At 37.7% G+C, this 25,317-nt stretch overlaps 4 long non-coding RNA genes across 4 annotated transcripts; all 4 read right to left on the bottom strand.

Annotated features, from left to right (window-relative positions):
* Nucleotides 1-6,390: 6,390 nt before the first annotated feature.
* LOC137931677 (uncharacterized) lies at nt 6,391-7,374 on the bottom strand. The gene is made up of 2 exons (XR_011109051.1): nt 7,177-7,374; nt 6,391-6,559 (listed from the first exon to the last, which is right to left on the bottom strand). It is a non-coding gene; the product is annotated as an uncharacterized lncRNA (long non-coding RNA).
* A 2,746-nt stretch (nt 7,375-10,120) lies between these two features.
* Nucleotides 10,121-11,131, bottom strand: LOC137931767 (uncharacterized). The gene is made up of 2 exons (XR_011109055.1): nt 11,001-11,131; nt 10,121-10,299 (listed from the first exon to the last, which is right to left on the bottom strand). It is a non-coding gene; the product is annotated as an uncharacterized lncRNA (long non-coding RNA).
* A 2,746-nt stretch (nt 11,132-13,877) lies between these two features.
* Nucleotides 13,878-14,845, bottom strand: LOC137931678 (uncharacterized). Its single transcript, XR_011109052.1, has 2 exons — nt 14,635-14,845; nt 13,878-14,017 (listed from the first exon to the last, which is right to left on the bottom strand). It is a non-coding gene; the product is annotated as an uncharacterized lncRNA (long non-coding RNA).
* A 3,330-nt stretch (nt 14,846-18,175) lies between these two features.
* On the bottom strand, nt 18,176-18,997 carry LOC137931772 (uncharacterized). Its single transcript, XR_011109056.1, has 2 exons — nt 18,877-18,997; nt 18,176-18,357 (listed from the first exon to the last, which is right to left on the bottom strand). It is a non-coding gene; the product is annotated as an uncharacterized lncRNA (long non-coding RNA).
* Nucleotides 18,998-25,317: the final 6,320 nt, after the last annotated feature.

Below are 25,317 nucleotides of genomic sequence, written 5' to 3'. Positions count from 1 at the left end.
TTGTTTTTCCTATAATTGTAACCGCTGTTTTTTTAATCATTGTATTGCTTTTTTAACATTGTTCAGTGGATAATGTTGTTGATTGCGTAATTTACCATAATTATTAATCTTATTTATATATAGTTAAAAATCCTAAATTAAACAAAATACGACAAGAAGATGCACAAGCTTAATTTGGATTTTTGGCGCAAAATGTCTTGGACTTTCGTTATTGACGACGTTAAACCTTCGTTTTGAAAGCCGACCTTTTTCGTAACAACAAGCTGTTAATATATCTTCACTCTTCTCGAATCTACGCCTTTGAAATAAATAACTGCAAAGGAACATAACATATTATTAACTATGACTAAGTATACCAGGCCATCTTAATACAGCATGAGGATCTTTTACGACCTATGTCACTAAAACTACTGCTGAAACACGGCGTTGTTTACCACATACAAACTTCAAGCTCCTCGCTCATCATTCACCGATGTTCTTTTGCGCCTGATAAATATAAGGCGGCAAAATAAAAAATCAGCAAATTGTTAGAGATGGGTACACTCTCACACGCACCTTGTGAAAAAGAAGGATATCGATCTTTCTTTTTCTTCTTCAACGTCTACGCCTATGCGGCGCCTAGCGTAGACTGATACCTCGGATACAAAACTTTACCTATACCTATTGTTGGCAATAGTACCAACAAAAAATGTTTTAGTTAAGATTTTATCTATGGTTTGGCGAATCGGTAAAATATGTTTTTATCTGTGCTCTCTCTCTGCTCCCTACCGCCACCGAGCACACGTGTTTTCCTTTCCTTGTAGAATTAATTCTTAATAAATTAATTCATTCTCTGGACCAAGGCCTTTTAATTAAATACAGTCCACTAAAGTCAATCCCAATCTTATACACCTATGCTTTACCTGCACTGAATGAAATTATTTCTAAGACTTACAGCTATAAAGCATTTTATTTATTGGTAAATGATCTTTTATAACATTTTATACTTTTTTTAGCAGAAATAGAGTAGAAATTAAGTTTCGATTTGAAGTTTCAACTTTTTAAATTTATTTATCAAGTAACAAAGGTCTCAACATTTTGGCACAGAGCGAGTAACTGCCCAAGCTGGACTTGTTTGATTACTTAATCTTTTTTTCTTCTCAAATCTGTACTAATGATATTTCTTTGTTATTTCTATATAACACTGAAATTTATTTTAAATGTACTTACAAGGACATAAGCCTTTAAGAGAGAAGACAGGAGCTCTGCACAGACAAGTGTCTCATTGCAGTCTCTTACTTGATATTTGATCCGATGATAGTGCTGGTTTTTTACGATGTTTAGTCTTGCTGCTAAGAGAAATCACATTCATTTCGATAGATATCTACTGCAAGGCATAACCTTCTCTCAAAAACTACCAGATGACAAGTCTTGAGTTACACGCATCCAAGAACTTCCCGTGACCTACTCAATGTCATCGATCCAACTAGTGGAATAATACCCACGCGTCTGCAGGCGCATGTTCACCACTCAAAAACCTCTCAGCTTCAACGTTTTTCGGTTGAACAAGCATGTATCCCAACCACTTCAGACGTGCAGTTTTGGGTGCTACGTCTGTCACCTTGATTCTCAGCCAAGTATCGAGCATAAACCTCTCCATCTCTTGGTCAGTTTCACCTTTTTTATAAAAATAAGTAAGCGAGTTTTGACCATACATGGCATTCCCTTATAGAACTAACCCTAATTTAACCATTTAAAACTAATATAGTACACAATAAATAAATACATTTAAAAAACTTTTAAGTTAAACGGGTTTTTGATACCCATATTGTGGTGGTTGTGGAGAAATATGTACCTATTCCGCCATATTGAAACGGCGTCCATCTTGAATTTTAAATTTTGTCATAATCATCGTGTTTTACTAGTGTAGCCCTTTCATTTGATACCTATATTGAGGAGGTTGAGGAAAAATATGTTATCCGCCATTTTGTATCGGCGGCCATCTTAGATTTATAATGTTATTGATTTTATTATATTGTATTGTCATCTAAATTAAATGTGTGTACCAAATTTCAGATCAATCTGACAACGGGAAGGTGCTTAAATTTCAATTTCTAATTTTGACTCAAATAAACAAATTCCGTACGGGTCGAACTAAATAAAACCGTTTAAAAAACAAAGAGTGATGATATTTTGTAACGTATCTTTTATTTCTTACACTGTCATAAATGATAATATGAATCTGAGAGCTTATGTCAATCAAACACTGCAGTAGCATACGCCCTAAATACACAAGGAGTAAAGGGACCAGGAGCAAGACTTAATGCAGGGTCCTTTGCAATCGTAATGTCTCCAGCGCAGAGTCGTCTCAGCTTAACCTGTGAAATTGTTATTAATATTATGTCATTAAGAAATTAATTGTGATTTTGGATCATAAAAAAATAATACTATTCAACAAAACGATACTGAGATGAGGAGCATGACTTTAAATTGTACAGCCAAACAGTGCCAACATTAATTCGAGTTTTTGCTGGGATTACAGCCCATAGATGTGCACTGTAAGGCATAAGCCACCTCAAATTATATCTGAGGAGATATAACGTAATTACTACACTTGGCGCCGATTTACAATTATTAACATTAACAGGTCCGCAGTCTCTGATTCTCATAAGAAAGAGATCTGTCGCCAAAATCTATCTTATGGGTAAGAAAAGGACCAATATTTAGCCACTTCCGCACATGCAGTTTAGTGCACGCATTAGTGCCAAACACAGAGATCATCACATCGGATCATCGGTGTAATATAACTCCTGAAGATGCCCCGTGTAGGGGTGAAACACGTGTTGAGTAATTTGGCGGTGGCGGTTGTGTGATTCGCATTGTTTGCCGCATACGCATTTATCAGCGGGCTGGCGGGCGGTGCACTTTGTTGCACGACTATCACTGCAGGTGCGGTAGTGGCTAAATATTGGTCCTTTTCTTACTTAGGATGGACTTCCGCAAGGTAACGCCTGATTCCATTAAATATAACTTATGGGTGTTGGAGACATACATGGTGTATCCTCCGTCGGTATTCAGTTCCTCAGTTTCGAATATTAAGTCCTGATAATCAGGAGTAGCTCAGAGCCGCACACTGCTAGGCATAGGTCAACCAACGATTTTTATGGAAGGAAATACCCTAATTCACGCTTGGCAGACGTGTTATCGATCACAGTGTGGTATTATGGTACGCAAAGGATGCTGCTGTTCATTATCGTTGAACTTTTTTGTGAGCAGTGGCAATTCTATATTACTCTAAAAAGTCTCAATTATATAAGATTGTATCTCGGAATCGAACCCGCGACATATGATCGCAAGTCTCAGTCCAATAACACTTATTGCTTTACGAACAAAACTAAGGACAATGGTATCGAATTTACAAACAGACAATACGACTTCGGTTTCGCAGTGTTCTGATGATCCAGGCAATAAGCATTATATCACACCAATCTGCGCTTGTCAAATTGAGGCAAGGCTTGGTACCTTTTGATTTTCGTGTATTTTTTTCCCATGACTTATAACAATGGTGTTTTGTGTAAGTGTCAATGGGTCAGGAATTTGTCGAGCACGGTGCCCCAGTTTGTCACTATTTGGCGGTAAAGGTATCCGTAGCAAAGATAAATAGGTTAACGATCGATCAATTTTTTTTATTCGGCCTCCGTTATTTGGGGCCTCTCGTAAGTTCCCCAGTCTTGGGTACGCAAGGATAACTTTTCAAATAATTTATTCTTTTTCGAATTTTATTTCTTCGCTCTTCTTCCATCTTTCTTAATTCATTTCACTCGTTCCTCTTTTCTCCTCTCATATAATCTCTCATTCATTTTCATTCCAATATCATTCGTACATCACCCCTTTTCCTTCTCCATTTACTTCTGAACTGTTTAATTATAATATTTGTTTTATAATTTAATCTATATTTTCTAACATTTCTGCTTTATGATTTTTATTTTTAAAACTTTTCTTTTACCGGAGAGCGGAAATTGACTTGTAACTCTTATCCGAAAAGTACTAATCCTTACCTAAACCTCTCAAACGAGGGGGAAGCTGGGTGCAGCGGCACAGATTGTCTATAGTCGTTAATGGCAAGAGCAGTCGCGAATAGAGCCGAGAGGATCACGAGGAATTTCATGTCTCCTTCTTGAGTGACGTATCTGTCAGCAAGAATGGGCTTTGCGCGCTGTATTTAAGCGCTGCGGCGGAACGCTTGATAACGCATATTAGCATTGATTTAAACATCTATTTTATTTACCTTATCAACCCGCCAGACTTGTAAACGATTTTAAGCGTAACTGTACATGAAAAATTAAAATGTCAATTTGTGAGATTTTCATTGGTTATTAGAGTTACTAACTTAGGTAGGTAAGTCTGTTTATTCTTTTGTTATAGAGACGAATGGACAGGGATGTCAGCTGCACTCTTTCTTCTCTTTGTATTTGATGGGAGTTGGACTGTAGTGGTTTATGACCATCATTTCAGCTATAGTACATCCTCTGTTAACTCTTACAACCTTAACAAGGTCATTTATTCAATTCTTGGGTGCGCTTGCCGGTGCGCGACCTCCATTAGCTAGAACCTTAAGGCTCCTGCGGCCATGTGAACTGCGCACAGTGGTCGCCCACTGCCACTTCTCTGCCAATCCGTTGGGCTATAAAGGTTACTTAATCCAGCGGATTGGATAGAAGATACTTGGCTGAATTATGAGAATCAGCAGCGGGGATAATGATCAGATTTGACGTAGAAGTCTGACAAAAAGTGTTACAATCAGCTGGTATTGCATGGATGCGTACGTACCCCATGTCCCGCGTTCCAAGAGATTCGCCAAAATGGTTAAGATTGCATCAATATAAACACTTTTACTCCGGACTTCGTGTTGTTATTACCTTCAAGACCTACCGGACCTAGTAAGAATTTCAAACCATCAACTACCTCTGGCTTCTCCCTTTCTCTTGTCGCAAGCCATCTCGGTATTAAAAGTCGGCGGGGCAGATCCAATATACATTTATAGCTGTGACATCTATTCACGGGTGCGTGTTTTAATATTAAAAACGGTTATTGAAACCGAATCTGCTTCTGCACCAGCTCGAGCGCATTTGTCTACCAGCGCTCCTGCTCCGACCTGCTGCCGTCTGAATAGTCGCGGGAAATCTCTCGGCTGCCTACCACCATAATCAGGGGAATACCGACCTGTAGTTCAAAGTCTTTTTATTTAAAATATGCTTTTATTTCGTTGCCGAGTTCTCTGTTTTGTTTACCTTACCACAATCCTGGGCAGCGTACCGACATACAAATCAATGAACGACTAAACATAGATTTGGACCAAACCAAGGTTGCTGGCATTTCGCAGTGTGACCATACGCGAAGCCTCTCCCCTCCGCCTCGCATCTAGAGGGCCTGCGCTAAGCGTACGTACGCGCGACCCCGCCACGTGTCTCGCATCCCAAGATCACTTCCACCAACGCGTAGGACCAAGTAGTTCAAAGTAGGGACCCGGGTATCGTAACCAACCGCACTCTCTCTCGGAAACAGTACCCCATAACATAACATAGCTTATAATAATTAAGTGTAGTTTGTGTATAGTGTATATATTTTATTTAGTTGTAATGTAAAGAAGTCGTATTCCGTAAGTTTATCGATAGTGTAATATGAAAGCTTACTGGATTAGTAATCCGTATTAAGCTTAAAACTATAAAACCGATTACATTCGACTTTTTAAGTAAAAAAAACTTTTCTTTTTTTATTTAAAAACAGCTATTTTTACTACATGCTTTTGTATATATATAACAATAAAGGGATTGTAACATCTAGTTAGTGATAAAAAATCCACTAATACCATTTCCAACTGGTCTTTCTTTGGGATAGGCCCACGTTCAGCAGTGGACAAACTGTAATGTTGATGATGAAATACGATTTAATTTTTTTTTGCCCATTGTGTTCATACAAAACAAGTCGGTATTCAGATAAGAGAACAAACAACGCTTTCTCAAAGTACTTTAATAAGCATAGAGACAATTGTTTTTTTTTTTTTTGACAACTGAATATTTACATTCAACCAAATAAACATTTTCATTTATTTTATACCCTTGTTCGTATTACTATCACAATAGATGATTTATGTTGTTGTGTGTTTTCTAAAAAGAATAACAGAAGGAACAAAATTTTGAAAGAAAGTACAATTAAACGCAATAGAACCCTTCAATTTAAAGCAACCACTGTTCCGTTCTAATCTCGAAGAAGTCCCTAACACACTAAAACGGTATCTTTATATACATAAAGGCAATATATAGATAAATTAGGTACAGATAATATTTAACAGAGATATCTTAAAATCAATTCGATGCTTATGGGCCAAAAAAAAAAACGCAGAGAAATCATTTTGTAACCCCCATTTTTATTTTTCTCAAAAATACCAAGTGATCAAATAGAACTCAAGCACTGCAATAGCAAAAGTTTTCTAGGCATAATGCATATTCTGGTGATCTGCAAGCTGCAAGGCACGGGTTGAAGCAAGCTTCAGTGGTGTAGCATCTTACTGGTAGTGCAGCTGTAAAATTATTATAAAAGTTACGTTTTTAATTTACACAAATGTTTTAAAATTCAGGTTATGCTTAAAACATCTTAAAACTAAAGTCGAACCGTGCTGACGTCATGATAAAGCACTTGCTCTGTCCAGTGTGATTACTACAATCGCTGTATACCATACGAGTCTGCCAGGGACAACAGCGCTACCACACAGGGCCTCGCCGGGCGCGATGCACCAAACACGCATCACAGAAATACATAAGACATCGGCAGCCGCGATCAAGCGAGGGTAATCAGGGTCGGCACACTACGCTACAGTCACCAGACTATACACCTACACGGGTATAGTCCCTCTTCGTGCGAATGACCTCATGTTTTCGCGGGCTCATTACCGTCTCCCAAGCTTCAACTTCCTACCCTCATCTAAGTTTCTAGACCAAAGTTTGCTACATTAACACGGGTTAAAGTCCAACAGGCTAAAGAGCATATAAATCAACCAAATATAAAGAGACTCTGCAGTAAATATCGTATAAAGAGTCTGTTGCTAAAAATCATTTTGCCATCGATATTTCCCAGCTGCAGAGAACTTTTTGAATTACATAAGCTGTACAAACAGTTCGGTAGAAAGCTAATTCTTACCACCAGCCGCAGGGCCCGAGTTCGGACGCACCCGCAACATGTTCGCGTTGTTGCTGCTGACAAGTGCAGCCGCGAATAGCGCCGAGATGATCACGAGGAACTTCATGTTGCTTGCCTTTGCGACGAGTGTGCCCACTGAGCTTCGGGCGCTGTATTTAAGCGCTTCGTCGGAGTTCCACTCGATGACGCCGCATCATTCGAAACGGTTCGTTATCGGAGCTGCACGCATATTAATTTTGATTTTAACGCCTAATATATTCACCTTATCGATCCGCCAGTCTTGTATTGCGCGCATTGAAGCTTAATTGGTCATAAATTTTTAAATCTTTATTTGTATTAGGGTCTCTCACTGATGGGACAGCGGTAGAGGACTTAGAATTTTCTACTTTTGTTCATATTCACACTATATGCATTAATTATACAGAATCTCCACTGCACACAAACAAGTTTCCAAAGGTGTGTTACAGCGTCCTCTGTGTACCATAAACCCGCACTACAATCGCCAACCCGCCTGCCAAGCGTGGCGATTATGGTATATCCTCCTAACCTATGTCTTACCGTATGCAGCTGTTAGCTGAAACTACTACTGATTATACGAGCTTATTGTTCGAAACTGAGGAACTGTATGCCGAAGAAGGATACACCATGTACGTTTCCAACTCCAATGAGATAGATTTTTGCACCACATCTCTTTGTTATCAGAATCAGGGACTCTAGACGGTTAATGTAAATGATTGTAAATCGGTTCTTCTCATATAAAGATGGGTGTTCCACAGGGTTCTCTTCTTGGTCCCTTTCTGTTTCTACTTTATATTAATGACTTTCCGTTTTCCCTAGATATATAAGTTATTTTTAAAGTTAAACGTTATAGGAGTAATCATGATGAAGTAAGTAATGTACTGTGTTCATTGGTCAGTAATTAAAAATTTAGTCCTAGATGCTTGGAAGTCAAAATTGTGGCCTACGTATCAACAATTAAGTGTTAGATCTGACTTAACGGATATCTTGGGCTTGAAGCTTCAGTGGTGGTACTAAAAAGTTAACAAAACCTTCAATAATATGGGTGTACGCATACATAAATTCCACAGGATATCCCAGACCTCTCGTTTCTTAGCTTTAATACTATAATTATACGTAATATGAATAAATCTTAATATAGCATTCAAGGAATCGTAATTTGTGAAAATTGGTTTGTTTACTCGATAATATGATTGATACATGCATGCGCTATCATTTAGTTAATTAAACGTAGGGTCAAGCTGTTCTGTTTCTAAAAATCTTTGCCAATCGACTTTGTCGATACAGGAACACTCAGATTGGCTAAGTAGTCGATAGCTTTCCCAGGTCTTACCTGAGTAGGTAACATATTGGGAAATATTAACCTAGAACAGTGGCAAAACGTGGGCACAAGAAGGGAATCTCAGAGAGTAGAAAAAATTGAAATGAGCATAATGATCGACTCTGGTTCACCACTCACTAGGGAGGGACAAAGTCTTTTTATTGTGTCAAATATTTTTTTCACGTCCTTGTTTTATTGTTTCTTTCCCTGCTTACATCCTTTACACATTTTATTTATTCATCTTCTGTTTTTCGACCAAAATTCTCACATTTTCCTGGCTTATTTATCTCCATATACACAACACCTTTCTTACTTCTCTGACTCCTACTAACCTACTCCTAAACTTTCACAGTAGGTCGCTTCTTTATGTCACAATAAAGTATTTTGTTATGTCTTTGGTATTTTTTCTCCTATCCTAATTGATCTATTTGTTTTCATTTAGCATAATAATAGTTTGATGACTACAATCTATCATTCAAAACATTTCTGCTTCGTACATGACTTGAAATGTTTTCAGTTAGACCTGATTGGAAGAAGAAAGTCTCCGACTGGCGTTAGACAGAAAAAACTGATGAGCTGTAAGATGTTGACAATCTTTACCTTTTACTTCAAAGTGTCATTTCTTTTAATAAAATATTTCTATCTGTTATTACTATGTTATATTTCCATTGAGATAATATTTGTAAAATGGTAATAGGAATTTGAATCAAACATACAAATTTTAGCTGTGATATACTTCACTTTTAATATAGATGACGAGTTTATTTTTGTCTTAAAGAAGAATTCGTTCTTCTACTGAGGACCAGCTGAAAACAAGTTCTGATTTAGCAGAGGTGGAAACTAGTTATCTTTAGACATGTTTTAATGAACATGAAACATTTTCCCGGTCAGTCACGCGACTTAAACTTGATTAAAAGAGCTACAACTCAGTGCTGAAATATAATGCAGGTACACAAACCTGCCGGGGGAGGCTCAGCCTCCCCCCCCCCTCAAGTGTCTTGGCACAGTACTGAGTGGCACTTGTAAGTTCCGTTGTAAATCTAGCAGTTCCCCAAAGGTACCGAGGACGACCACTAAGAAGGTTTTTGGTAGGAACGAAAGGTACATCCTGTTACTATCCAGAAAATTCTCACCCCCCTCTCCGAAACAAAACGAGGTACCTAAGCCCTCTCTCAAAGTAAATGCGAGGGCTTTAATGCATCTCACGGATACCACGCGAATTGTTCTAAGTCTCCTACTGGACATTTGATCCTGCGATAGTGCATACTTTCTCTCGATGTTTCGCTTCATTCCTTACGGTGACCATTTCTCGCACAATAAGAGTCTTCATCTGCGCCGGCTTTTAGCGGTGTATTATGCTTCGGCTGTTGTGGTGATGAGCCTGGATTGGACCAGAGCTTTTGGCTGCAGCCTCCTGATTGCCTTCCATCACCTTTTCAGTCGTTAAAGCTTCTCGTAACTACGTGACCAGAATGTACGTAAAATTCAAACCAAGTGTTTAATGCCTGGGAATACCTGGTACCTTTGATCGTACATCGCAATATCTTAAAGTCATTGAAATAAAAATTCTAACTTAAAAATTAAATGAAAAAAAAAACACAGGGGAATTATTTATCACTTTTTATTTTATGTTTTGCCAAATGATAATCTGACTCAAGCTCATGCTGAAGCGAGGCAGAAGCAGGTATTAGTGTAGCAAATAGCACTTTCAGCACTCGGGCAGTTCAATGAGCACGCACCCCCGCAGTCCGTATCAAATCGGCATTGAATTGTCTTAGCTGGATCTGTAAAGTATTTATAAAAATTAACTTCTAACAAATGGTAGCACTATCATAAGCAGCCCGATCACTTAGGTACGAAGTGTATACTGGAACCCAGAGGAACTAGCCTTAACACATCGCTTAATAATTTCCTTGGAAACCTTCCGTATGGAAGCATTCTGTCACGACCCTCAGTAATCTGGGCTGGCAAGTAACTACTCAATAAATGCAAGGATTCTTCTTACATGTGAGACTGCTACAGGCATCATAGTCAAAGTGTGCTTAAATTATTTCAGTGAGGACCTGCCATTTAAGATTAGCTAGCTGTTAAAATTCACTCTCTAATGTCACAAAGATGTCACATAAAATCATTAAGTGGTGAAAATGTTACTAAAGTTTTGGGTTATATTTGAGATTGTGCTGACTTTAAACCGCGAAGACTTGAGGTACACCATCGTAAGCGCAAGTGGATGCCTTAAGTCACAACACAACCTCACTCACAGGCTATAGGCAAATGAGGTGTTTTACTTAACAGTAAAATGTGTAACAAATCTGCGATCATTAGCTTGGAGTTTGACTAATATTTGGTGCTTTAAAAGCACAGGAACAGGTCAAGTAGTTGCAGTAAAAAAATTCCTCGACTATTTTGAAATTCAGTAGCCCAAAGGATTGTTCTGATCTGTAACATCTATAGAAACATTAGAATAAAAAAAAACCATCGTTACCTCTAATCAAGACCGAGCTCGGTTGCATCCGCAGCACGTCCGCATTGTTGTCGTAAGCGAACGCGGCTACCAATAGAGCGGTGAGGAACACGAGGAACTTCATGTCTGCTGCCTGGGCGACGAGTGTGCCGGCTGAGCTTTGCGAGCTGTATTTAAACGCTGCGGCCATCAGCATTCGTAACGGTTCGTTATCAACTCGCCAGCCTTGTAATGCGATATTTAAGCGTAACTGAGTTTGAAAAGTTCTTAATGTTTATTTTAATAAATCTCTTTCTCTAACCATCAGAGCTCCGTATCCAGTGTAGAACTGGATGCGGGAGGATGATAAATCATACTCTACTCTTAACACCACGACTTGATCATTTTTGCCGATAGACACTCACTGAAAGGCGTAGGCATCCTCAAAAATCGCCATGATGACGAATCTTGCGCTACCCGCATCCAGTAACTTCCCGTGACATTCCTAATGTCATCGATCTACCTAGTGGAGTGGATACGCGGAACGCGTACTCGTCACTTGAGTACATTTCGGCCACTACCACTTCGGACAACGGAGGGAGGAGGAAGAAATTCTTCGAGCTACGTCGGTGACCTTGATTCATTTGTAGATCCCCTTATTTCTGATTCTATCTCGCAACTAAGCTCCAAGCACAGCCTTCGCCGTGTCTGTGTGAGTTTGAGCCTTCTTATAAAAATAAACAAGGTGAACCTTTCAGAAATAATCGTGACCTTCGACCATACATGTCACCTAATAGGGGGCTTACTATATTTCGACTCCTATCAAGGATAGGTCGTTCATCTCCCCATTGATAAAAAATTACCACGCCAATTGGTACCATATGTAAGACGTAATGAAGATGAAAGATGTTGCATGTATTTAAATTGATAAATGAGTACCTTCAGCTGTACCATAATTCTGGTATCCAAATTATAGTTCGTGTCTAAATCTTCATAAAAGTGGCAATTTTCATGGAAGATACAGCGTAAAGCAACTTGTGCATGGTATCGCAATCCGCACCATTCAAGCCGAATCTGATCATCACAGAAAAAGATGGATCTTTTGAAAATTGAGATACGGTTGAGTTTTGAATGAAGAAATTCTTTTTTATACTAGAACACTGTAAGTATCCAAGACCAGGAGTGAAATCAGCAAAACGTCTCTTTGAGATTTTTTAAACTTTATAAGTCTGTTCAGACTTTGCGTCTCTGATGACAATCTATATCTTTGACGTGATGCACCAGAAAATGCCTATAGATATCTCGAAGACATGTTCCATTCGTTTAGCAGAATTTGACTTTAGGGTTAATAGCAAAAACTTTTTTGGTGTACGATTTTTCCTACCGAAGCAGCTTCTTCATTTGCTGGCTTAAAGATTTTAACAATACCTATATCGTGTTCAGGGACTTTACCAATCGTATTCCTTTAGTTACCATCTAAAGTAGTAAGTATAAAAGCAGTTCCTTTTTATACTTCTCTGACGTATTCAGTGGGATATTCAGAGACATTTATGCATATAGAAATATATTTGGTTCTAGAACTTAGTTACTGAACTCAGGTCTGCTGTTATACCTAATTTATAAATTTGAAAACTTTCCTACTTATTCCAGGCATATAACATATAATACAATATCTTCCTATCTATACTCAATGTATGTCTAATTAGTTTGTCAATATTTAATTCTATTTGTAAATCAATTGGAACTCTATAGTAGTCAGAACTCTTAATGTACCAAAGTAGTTAAAGACACTGTCCAATTTACATAAAGCTTGACAGCGGAAATTTCTTCAAGATAAACAAACGCACTCGACTCGGCTGCGCAGCGTTTGGGAAAATCCGTGACATGCTCACGATACAAATACCACGACGCCTTAAAATAATGTTTTTAATCAGTGCCTGCCACTGACCGTGACCTCAAGTGTGACGACAAGGACTCTTTCCATTGGATAGGATTACGACGGAAAGCTATGTTAGATACTTTATCACAGAATAATGCGAATATTTCTGTTAAAATTTTAATGTTTAACCTGTGTCCATAATTCCATTATTTAATTATATTTAAAATACTTTTTTTTATTTTTTCTGTTTACGTTTTATGATTCTTTAAAGCTTGTAACACCATTCTGACAGTAAACAATCCTATTGTAGGAGCTACATTACATCATCGTCAGCGGCACATCTAAAAGGGGAATTCCACAGAAATATTACATATATATACATCGGGCGATAGAGGGCGCTGTGCAATACTTCTCGGCTTGTGATTGGCTTACTGTTTGGACGATTGGTTAAAAATTGTTATAAATATATATTTACTTATGTACATGTATATATGTATATGTATACACCGATTTCATTAATTTATTAAACTTAAAAAAAATAAAACAGCTATTTTTACTTGTCGCATTTGACTATTCATAGGTAAAATAAGTCAATATTCAGATATGAGAACAAACAACGCTTTCTCAAAGTACTTTGATTAGAATAGAGACATTTGTTTTTTTTTTTTGACAATTCTAAACATTCAGCCTAATAAACATTTTCATTTATTTAATACCCTTCTTCGTATTACTATTACAACAGATTATATATATTGTTCACTTGAGTGACTTATAACAAGAATACCAAAGGAAATAAAATTGTTAGAAATTACAATCAAATGTAATGGAATTTTACAATTTAAAGCAACCACGGTTCCGCTCTAAATTGAAAGAAATCCACAACAAACTCAGACGGTATCTTTATATAAATGAAGGTAACATATATATATAATAGATACGAAAAAATTTGACAGAGACATTAACACTAATGCGATGTGCCAATGGGTAAAAAAATAAACGCAGAGAAATCAATCAGTAACTCCCTTTATTATTTCTTTCAAAAATGACGAATGATCAAGTGACACTTAAGCACTGCAATAGCAAAGGTTTTCTATGCATGCCGCATATTCTGGTGATCTGCAAGCTGCAAGGCACGGAGTGAAGCAAGCTTCAGTGGTGATGCATCTTACTGGTAGTGCACCTGTAAAATCATTATTAAAGTTACGTTTTTAATTTACACAAATGTTTTAAAATTCAGGTTATACTTAAAGCAACATTAAACTAAAGTCGAACCGTGCTGACGTCATAATAAAGTACTTGCTGTGTCCAGTGTGATTACTACAATCGCTGTTTACCATACGAGTCTGCCAGGGATAACAGCGCTACCACACAGAGCTTCGCCGGGCGCGATGCACCAAACACGCATCACAGAAATACATAAGACATCGGCAGCCGCGATCAAGCGAGAATAACCAGGGTCGGCACACTACGCTACAGTCACCAGACTATACACCTACACGGGTATAGTCCCTCTTCGTGCGAATGACCTCATGTTATCGCGGGCTCATTACCGTCTCCCAAGCTTCAACTTCCTACCCTCATCTAAGTTTCTAGACCAAAGTTTGCTACATTAGCACGGGTTAAAGTCCAACAGGTTAAAGAGCATAAAAACCATCCAAATATAAAGAGACGCTGCAGTAAATATCGTATAAAGAGTCTGTTGCTAAAAATCATTTTGTCATCGATATTTTCCAGCTGCAGAAAACTTTCTGAACTACATAAGATATACAAACAGTTCGGTAGAAAGCTAATTCTTACCACCAGCCGCAGGGCCCGAGTTCGGCCGCACCCGCAACATGTTCGCGTTGTTGCCGCTGACAAGTGCAGCCGCGAATAGCGCTGAGATGATCACGAGGAACTTCATGTTGCTTGCCTTTGCGACGAGTGTGCCCACTGAGCTTCGGGCGCTGTATTTAAGCGCTTCGTCGGAGTTCCACTCGATGACGCCGCGTCATTCGAAACGGTTCGTTATCGGAGCTGCACGGATATTAATTTTGATTTTAACGCCTAATATATTCACCTTATCGATCCGCCAGTCTTGTATTGCGCGCATTGAAGCTTAATTGGTCATAAATTTTTAAATCTTTATTTGTATTAGGGTCTCTCACTGATGGGACAGCGGTAGAGGACTTAGACTTTTCTACTTTTGTTCATATTCACAATTTGTGCATTTATTATACAGGATCGCCACTACTCATAAACAAGTTTCCAAAAGGTGTGTTACAGCGTCCTCTGTGTACCATTAAACCACACTGCGATCGCCAACCCGCCTGCCAAGTGTGGCAATTATGGAATATTTTCCCATTAAAATTGTTGTTAGACCATTGTCTTACCGTGTGCGGCTCTTAACTGAAACTTCTTCTGATTATTAAAGCCTATTGTTCGAAACTCAGGAACTGGATGCCGAAGGAGAATACACCATGTACGTCTCCAACTCCAATGAGATAGATTTTTGTAACAGATCTCTTTCTTGTCAGAATCGATTTTGGCGATATATCCTTTCCTTATCCGAATCAGATACTCCAGATGATCAATGTAAATAATTGTAAATCGGTTCTGCTCATCTAATGATGGGTATTCTACAAGGGTCTATATTATGCCCTTCTCTGTTTCTACTTTATATTGATGATTTATCGTTTCCTCGAGATATTTCTGTTATTGTTAAAAATAAACGTTATAAGAGTAATCATGATGAAGTGAACAATGTACTGTGTTCATTGGTCAGTAACTAATAATTTAGACTTAGATGCCAAGAAGTCAACATTGTGGCTTACGTACTAACAATCAAGTGTTAGATCTGACTGATTTAACGGTCATCTTGGGCTTGAAGCTTCAGTGGTAGTATTAAAAAGTTATCAAAACCTTCATTGGTATGGTTGCACGCATACATAAATTCCACAGGATATCCCAGACCCCTCGTTTCGTAGTTTTAATACTATAATTATACGTAATATGCATAAATGCTATTCTAGCATTCAAGGAATCGTAATTTGTGAAAATTGGTTTTTGACTCAATAACATGATTGATATATATGTGCGCGATCATTTAGTTAATTAAACGTAGGGTCAAACTGTTCTGTTTCTAAAAATCGCATTTTCCCGACGTTTCCGTATCCCACGACGGGGGCTAACCACCTTGCCTACTCTCACTGATCGATACAGGAACACCCAGATTGGCTAAGTAGCCGATAGCTTTCCTAGGTCTTCCCTGAGAAGGTAGCATATGGGGAAATATTCACCTAGAACAGTGGCAAAAGTAGAAAAAATTGAGATCCTCCTTTATCAGTTTATTCATTCATCATCTATTTTTCTTCCCAATATCTTACATTTTCCTTGCTTATTTATCTCTTAATACACACCACCTTTCTTACTCTATATATCACAATACAGTTTTTTAGTATCTTTTGTATAACATCTCCTATCTGGTTTATTCCATTTATTTTATTTTTGAGCATAAAAAAGTTTGACGATCATAACCTATCATGAAAAACATTTCTGCTTGGTACATGACTTGAAATATTTTCAGTTAGACCTGATTGGATGAAGAAAGTCTCCGACTGGCGTTAGACAGAAAAAACTGATGAGCTGTAAGATGTTGACAATCTTTATCTTTTACTTCAAAGTGTCATTTCTTTTAATAAAATATTTCTATCAGTTATTAGTACGTTATATTTCCATTGAGATATTATTTGTAAAATGGTAATAGGGATTTGAATCAAACATACAAATTTTGGCTGTGATATACTTCACTTTTAATATAGATGACGAGTTTATTTTTGTCTTAAAAAAGAATTCGTTCTTCTACTGAAGACCAGCTGAAAATAAGTTCTGATTTAGCAGAGGCGGAAACTATTTATCTTGAGACATGTTTTAATGAACATGAAACATTTTCCCGCTCAGTCACGCGACTTAAACTTGATATAAACTTGATTAAAAGAGCTACAACTCAGTGCTGAAATGTAATGCAGGTACACAAACCTGCTGGGGGAGGCTCAGCTTCCTCCCTCCCCACCTCAAGTGTCTTGGCACAGTACTGAGTGGCACTTGTAAGTTCCGTTGTAAATCTAGCAGTTCCCCAAAGGTACCGAGGACGACCACTAAGAAGGTTTTTGGTAGGAACGAAAGGTACATCCTGTTACTATCCAGAAAATTCTCACCCCCCTCTCCGAATCAAAAATGAGGTACCTAAGCCCTCTCTCAAAGTAAATGCGAGGGCTTTAATGCATCTCACGGATTCCACGCGAATTGTTCTATGTCTCCTACTGGACATTTGATCCTGCGATAGTGCATACTTTCTCATGGTGTTTCGCTTTATTTTTTATGGTGGTCGTTTCTCGCGGCAAGTTTCTCTCGGCGCGTCAAGCGGCAACTGAGACTGGAGTCGCTCGACGAATGGAACAGGAGGTATGTGGAAGGAACGACGGCTTCGGTAACGAGGATGTTTTTCCCGGACGCCGTCTCAGCCTACCGCGTGCTCCGCAGCATCGAGGTGGACGCGGTCTCGGCCCAGCTCTTCACGAGGCACGGGGAGTTCTCTGAGTACCTTCATAGGTTTAAGCTCAAGGAGGACCCCTCGTGCTTCTGTGAACCGGGCGTGGACCAGACCGTGATCCACCTTGTGGCCCGGTGTCCCGCATTCGGGGGACTCCGGTTCGGCTTCGAGTGCCGGTCTGGAATTCAAGTCAGGGAGGAGACAATACCCTCCCTGATCAGTGGCGAAAATAAAAAGACATTTTTATCCCGATGTCGAGAAATCGCAAAAAAAGCCATCGACAGAAACAAAACAAACATTGTGTAAAAAATATAAAACAAAATAAAAAGCTAGAAGAACAAAAATGTAAAATAATAGTATAAGATCAATGTTAAACAATGTTAAATAAAATTAAAATTATAAATGTAAAAAGGAGAAAAAAGGGAAGAATGTCAGACGAATAGAGCGAATGAGAAAGAAAGACGAAATGTAACATGAAAGATAGACAAGACTGAAAGATTATGTGAAGAACGATAGAAGAGAAAGACAATAAAAATTCTGTGAAAAAATTATATTAAAAGATTAAGTCCCTGTCCCACTCAAGATAGGGGTACGAGAGGCCCCCAATAGCGGGGGTCATAAAAAAAAAAAAAAAAAAAAAAAAAAAAAAAGGTTCTCGTAACTACGTGACCAGAATGTACGTAAAATTCAAACCCAGTGTATAATGCCTGGGAATACCTGGTGCCTTTGATCGTACATCGCAATATCTTAAAGTCATTGAAATAAAAATTCTAACTTAAAAATTAAATGAAAAAAAAAACACAGGGGAATTATTTATCATTTTTTATTTTATGTTTTGCCAAATGATAATTTGACTAAAGCTTATGATGCTGAAGCGAGGCAGAAGCAGATATTATTGTAGCAAATAGAACTTTCAGAATAAACGCAGTTCCATAAGCACGGAGATCTGCAGTCCGCATCTGATCGGCATGGAATTGTCTCAGCAGGATCTGTAAAGTATTTATAAAAATTAACTTCTTACAAATGGTGGCACTAAGAGTCCGGGCCCGACTTGAAGAACAAAACCATTCCCGCTCTTCCTGGGTTATCATAAAAGGCATACAGAACCAATACACAAATGCAAAATGATGATGGTTGGTCGGGAGGAGAATAAACCAGGAAGTAAAACAGTTGACCCCGATCATCGAACGGCAATTAAGTAGCAGTAGTAGTAACCCGATCACTTAGTTACGAAGCGGCTACTGGAACCCAGAGGAGCTAGCCTTAACACATCGCTTAATAATTTCCTTGGAAACCTTCCGTATGGAAGCATTCGGTCACGACCCTCAGCAACAAATCTACGATCATTAACTTGGAGTTTGACTAATATTTGTTGCATTAAAATCACAGGATCAGGTCAACTAGTTGCAGAAAAAAAATCCTCGACTATTTTGAAATTCAGTAGCCCAAAGGATTGTTCTGATCTATAACATCTATAGAAACATTAGATTAAAAAAGACAATCGTTACCTTTAATCAAGGAGACAGAGTGCGGTTGCCCCCGCAACACGTCCGCATTGTTGTCGTAAGCGAACGCGGCTGCCAATAGAGCGGTGAGGAACACGAGGAACTTCATGTCTGCTGCCTGGGCGACGAGTGTGCCGGCTGAGCTTTGCGAGCTGTATTTAAACGCTTCGGCCATCAGCATTCGTAACGGTTCGTTATCAACTCGCCTGCCTTGTAATGCGATATTTAAGCGTAACTGAATACGAAAAGTTCTTATTGTTTATTTTAATAAATCTCTTTCTCTATCCATCAGAGCTCCATACGCAGTGGAGAACTGGATACGGGAGGATGATAGATCATACCCTTCTCTTAACTCCACGACTCGAACATTTTAGCCGATAGACACTCTCTGAAAGGCGTAGGCATCCTGAAAAATCGCCATGATGACGAATCTTACGCGACCCGCATCCAGAAATTTTCCGTGACATTCCCAAAGTCATCGATTTACCTAGCAGAGGGGATACTTGTAACGCGTTTACCGGCTCACCACACGAGAACGTTTCGGTTACTGCCACTTCGAACAGAAGAAGAGAAATTCTTCGAGCTACGTCGGTGACCTTGATTCATTTGTAGATCCTCTTATTTATTATTCGTTCTCGTAGCCAAGCTTCGATCATAGCCATTTCCATCTTTGTCTGAGTTTCAACCATCTCATAAAAATAAACAAGGTGTACCTTTCAGAAATAATCGTGACATTTAACCACGCGTGGTGCCTAGCGGGGAGTCTACTACGCTTCGTCTCCTAGCAAGGGTGAGCCTCATACCACGACTCCTTAAAATAATGTCTTTAACCTCTAGCCTTCGACAAGGACTCTATCCTTATGCTTACTAGAAAAATATGACGTAACGGATGAAGGAAAATTACGTTATACATCTCATCATCAGAATTATTAATACATTTAAGATATATAATTGGTGATATTCCTGTGAAAATTTCCCTCACCACCACCTCCAGCACTAAGTGGGCCAACGACACAATAAAGGTTGAGGGAAATCGTTGCATTCGAGCATCGAAATACCGGTTTCCGCATCTATCGGCTGTGTGTATAAAACTTATACGCCGGTGGAAAGACCTTGAAGGAAAGGTAGTGTATAAGATAAACGATACGAACAGGGATGAAGTAGATAGTGTGAAGAAAGTGTGTAGAACTGTACAACTGTAAAACATGAGGACAATATGGTAGAACGTATCGTAAAAGATCTATGATCATTACTAGACAAAATGATGACTATATTAACAATGACGATGATGTATTCCTACATATTGTTTATTGTAAAATAAATAAGGAAGTTTCATTTATTATTAATATATTATACTTATAACAAAAAATATTTAGTCAATGACAAAACTATGAAATATATAGCACGTTTATTTTATTTGGAACTAATAAAACAAACGAATCAGTCGTACGCGATCTGAGAAAGCAAATAATGCTTTCATTCTGTCAGGTATGTACAGTGGTGATTACACGCAGAGTCGATTAAATGCCGCAGTTGCATTGTCCATTGATACAGTTGGCGACATTCGCGTTCGGACACATTCGGTCGCAGCTATCTTTGCATTGCTCGGGAGATGAACATGGAGCCATATGGAACGGTGCTGGAATAAATTTAATAAATAAATGCTTCGTCCTTCTTCCTGGTAAGATAATAAGTTATTTTAAGACAGAAAGTGTTATAAATAAGGTCACAGGAAATCTGGCAGTGCAAAACCAGACATTGGCGATCTTTGGGGGAGGCATATTCCTTACAGTGGAAGTCTATCGACTGTCATGAATGTATGAAGTATTTTTAGCCAGTGTTGTGTCCACGACTACGCAATATTCGTCCTTTAATTAGCCTAATATGCTCGTCTTTAAAGAAATTTTCATTTCTGATAAGACAATTGTACATTTTTAGTTATGATTAATCTACGTATTTTTTCACGTGTACAATAAACTCTTAACTAATGATGATTAAAATTGCCTGTTCACAATAGTATAGTGCCATCTTTAAACTCATCACATCAGGGACAAAAATGATTCATCACCGTAATCATCATTTCAGACGTTGGATGTCTATTTCTATATATATTACCCCCTCGAAGTTTTACAATAAGCCTATTTGGAAGCGACAATCATTCTGCTTCTCTCAACATGCTTATCAACATCTCGTGGGTGGGTGTCCTACATGGCTTTTGCTGATCGGTGGTCTCCACAACAGAACCTTAAGGCTCTAGCGGCTATTTATCCTACATGCTATGCTATGCATGCTATCCCACTGTCATTTGAATTTGCCTATTCGTTAGGTTACTTTCGTCGTCCACGAATTTTGTCATTTCTGATTCGATAGATTTTATATTGGGCTAATATGGTAAATGAATATTTAATTAAAATATAAAATTATAAATACAATTCATAATTAGGTCTTACTTGAAATAGGAAAGCTGTTGTGAACAGGTACAGGATGTCCCATATCGGCGAAGCAAACTCCAGCCAATGCGACTAGGGCTAAAATTGTTGCCTTCATGTTGAACATCCTTTAATATCTTACGGATATCGCGTATATATATCCGTAGCTTTCGTAATTATTTTTATTTTAATTGGGTATTACATAGGTAATAAGCAATTACAGATAATTTTTCGCTCGGTAATCGATTAAAGATATCATCATAATTAAAAATGCATGTGAGATAACTGACAATGTAAGATGTAAGACAGTATCGAAAATCGTAACGACTTGCGAGTCAATCAGGTGAGCAAACTTAAGATATAAAATAAATGTTACTTATATCTACTTTTCCATCTTTTCAGTCAAAGTCTAAAGTCTAAATTCTTTCAAGCCTAAGTCTTGCAAGTGAAGTGCAATACTTTACTTGCAAGACTTAGGCTTTTACCAAGGATCGCTCGCGCAATCGAGAACCTTTAGATCCAACGACAACTTCAGACGAGCAATTCTTCAAGCGACGTCGGTGATTTTGGTTTCTACAAACGTTTCTACGAATCTCCTCATTATTGATTTGACCTCCCGGCGAAACTCCGAGCATAGCCCTCTATTTTTCTCTGGTGACCGTAAGCCTATCTATGAGGCCCGTCATAAGTGTCATCACCGACAACACACATTGGTCAAAGACATTCGTCTTCAGACTTTGCGGTATTTTGTGTGGTTTCGCAACTTCACGAAAGCTGCCCATCCGAGATCGATTCGGTGAGTGATCTCTTTCTCTTAGTTGGACGTAACAAGCTGGATGGTTTGTGCCAGAAATATAAATTCGTCTACAACTTCGAGCGCAGCATCTCCGACAACTTATATATGAAAGTTTGATTACACTTTTTTAATCATTTTCATCATCATTTCAGCAATAAGACGTCCACCGCTAGACGTGGGCATTCACTATAAATTTCCAATAAAATTGGTTGGGAGCGGCCTTTATCCAAGGCTTACTGGAAAACTCATCTGTTCTTGTGTGGCAAGATCCTACGCTGTTTCTTTCGGTCTGTCTCCATTTCGAAACTGCACTATACGGAACCTGCTCATCGCCATTACTACTTGATAATCTCTTAACTCTTGATTCGATCTAAAAAAATCCCGAACATGAAAAGGTTCTCCGGGACTCGTTAAGCGACAATGAACTTGCTAATGAGGCCAAGAGCGAGAGCCCAATTTTAAATATTGTAAGTTTTTAGTTGTAACACGTGTTGATGGTCGCAGGCTTTTATTTGAGGTATATTGGATGGTAACCGATTTCATAGTTTTCCAAACGCTGTCCAGTTGATTTGAATTCGACTGACCATTGTCACAAATTTGATTTTTTAAATGAACTTTAATTTGAACTAATTAATGGCAAGCAGTGGTTAATGTGAAACTGAGATATTATTTTATATTATGTGCGTTTTGATGAGGGACAGTTAGTATGTATTAAACAAAAGAAACTTGACTGTACGCAATGAACATAGCCGACCTATAGAAGACCAGCGTCCGCATTTCGCGCATCTCAAATGCACATACTCACACTGATGCAGTCACAATGCACTCACACACGGCCACTACGTATTTACCCTTTTGTTTTAACATCGTACTTTATTATTATTAGATCAGTTTTTTACTTTGAATTAAATCGTCACCATAATTTTTTTTTGTTTTTACTATTATTTTTTTATTTATTTTATGTTATGTGTATTATGTGTACAAAATGTTTTTATTGTTATTTATTACTTTGGATTTTATTACGAAAGTTATAGAGAAATTTGGCTAATATGCCCATAGCTTCTGTGTTGACCATATACAAATTTAGTATGAATATATTCCTTGCTTTCACCATATTCGGTAAATTACAAAGCAAATCCGAAATACATGCAACACTTACCAATACAACTTTTATTGAAAGGCTAAAGACAGTGTTCGAAATACTCATATAATTATAGTGTTGCATGAAATATATTTGTAGTATAATTGAGTTGTGTTTCTTTTTGTTATTGTAGTTTGATATTTTTCCAGTAACATTTATAGACGGACAGTTTAAGTTTAGAACAGACTAAGTTTAATTGTTTTATTGCAATAAATCTCAACAGATCTCTTACAAGCTTGGTTTTAGGTCATCACATTAATTATTTACCTAAATAAAACTATGTAGCCTTTTACCAGATTAAGAGGTACGTTTCGCAATTAAATTTAGTCGCGTCTCGTCTCAGCTCATAGACACTCATTGTAAGGAGTAGACCTAATCCAAAGATATCTATCGGAGGATATACCATCGTCACGCTAGGCAGGTGGGTTTGAAAATGTAGTGTGGTATTATAGTACGCAAGGATGCTGCTGTCCATCTTCTGGAAATGTGTTTGTGTGCAGTAGCAATCTTACATAAATATAGCACAGTGTGAATCATATATAAGACTGTATCCCCGGAATCGAACCCGCGACTTACGACCACAAGTTTCAGCCCTCTACCGCTGAGATATGACTGCTCATAAATTTGTACGTTTGGACACTTTGTAAGGTATGTTTATGAAGTAGGCTGTACACCTTGTGGGCAGACATCCCACGCTGCGATTTCCTGGTGTCCTTTCTCATAGAGCTTTAAAGATCTAACAGCCATCTTGTGCCTAAGTAACCTGCAAATTGCAGCGTCAACTTGTAAGTTGTATTGATTCGATGTCCTAGAGAAATCTCATGACTCGTTGAGCAAATGTGAGCTCTCCAAAGAGGCGGAGCCATTTTTAAATCATTCTACTGGACAGTTGTGAACGTTCTGCGACTAAAACGATAATGATGATGTATTTTTTAATTAGCCATTGATATCAAAAGTCAAAACAATTCACTTGTTAGCCCTTAGCGATACAACAGTATCGATTTAAAATTTCATACATTACAAACAACCTGTTAATGACATCCGAAAAATTGATTAGTTGCATTTTTAGTGTAATTAAAAAAAAATTGATTGGCAATAATTCTTCTCAGATTTTGTTATGGTATTTCAGTAAATTGGTTTTATGTTCTAATTAAGATGAGTGATATGCAAATTAGATTTTTCCTTCTACGCTACCATTATGTAGCAGTGTAGCAAATTTGTATAAAAATGTAACTATCCACAAATTTTTAACATAATTATTCAAAACAATATTGCAAAATTCAAAACGTTATCCAATAAACGAATATTCAAATGACAGGAATTCTTGGCAGTAATGTCGCTTGATTATTTTGATTTCATTTAGGCCATATCTGATAAAGTGAAAATGTATAAATCTGTATTGATAAACTTTATTAAAAGATTTATTATCGCTGAGTTTCTTCCTGCTTCTTCTATAGAAATATTACACCACGTGAAACAGAATAGAGTCAATAATAATATAGTTTAAAAAATAAACAATCAATTGACGATCAATGGATTCTGTTAAAAGTTACAAAGATAAATAAATTAATTTTATCTGTACCTTCAGAAGCTTCGCTGTGGAATCAATTCAGAGATGAGAAGATAAGCAAAAGAAACAAAGTCACCAGTTCTATCAGTTATATCTAATATATAAAATTCTCGTGTCACGGTGTTCGAACTTGAACTCCTCTGAAACGGCTTGACTGATTTTTACCAAATTTAATATGCGTATTCAGTAGATCTGAGAATCGGCTACTATCTATTTTTCATACCCCTAAGTGATAATAAGGGTTGTTCACCCTTAAAAATTTTTTTTATTTTTTTAACGAAATTTTTGGTTTTTATTTTTTTATGATACAACACACAAAAATACATCCAAACCTAAATTTTCACCCCTCTACGATCAACCCTTATTTTTAAATTGAAAATTAAAAATATTTTTTTTGCAAAACAACGTTTGCGGGATCAGCTAGTATTTATATAAATTCAACCATAAGAAAACTTTAAGTTTAATTTCAGATATAAAAGCAATAAATAAGATGATCAGTAGTGAGAAC

This window comes from Battus philenor, unplaced genomic scaffold (genome assembly GCF_028537555.1).
Source record: "Battus philenor isolate CCGP_79_NKW_IND1 unplaced genomic scaffold, ilBatPhil1.0.hap1 SCAF_8, whole genome shotgun sequence".
In the NCBI taxonomy this organism is placed as follows: domain Eukaryota; kingdom Metazoa; phylum Arthropoda; class Insecta; order Lepidoptera; family Papilionidae; genus Battus; species Battus philenor.
This window is presented reverse-complemented; position numbering and strand designations above follow the sequence as displayed.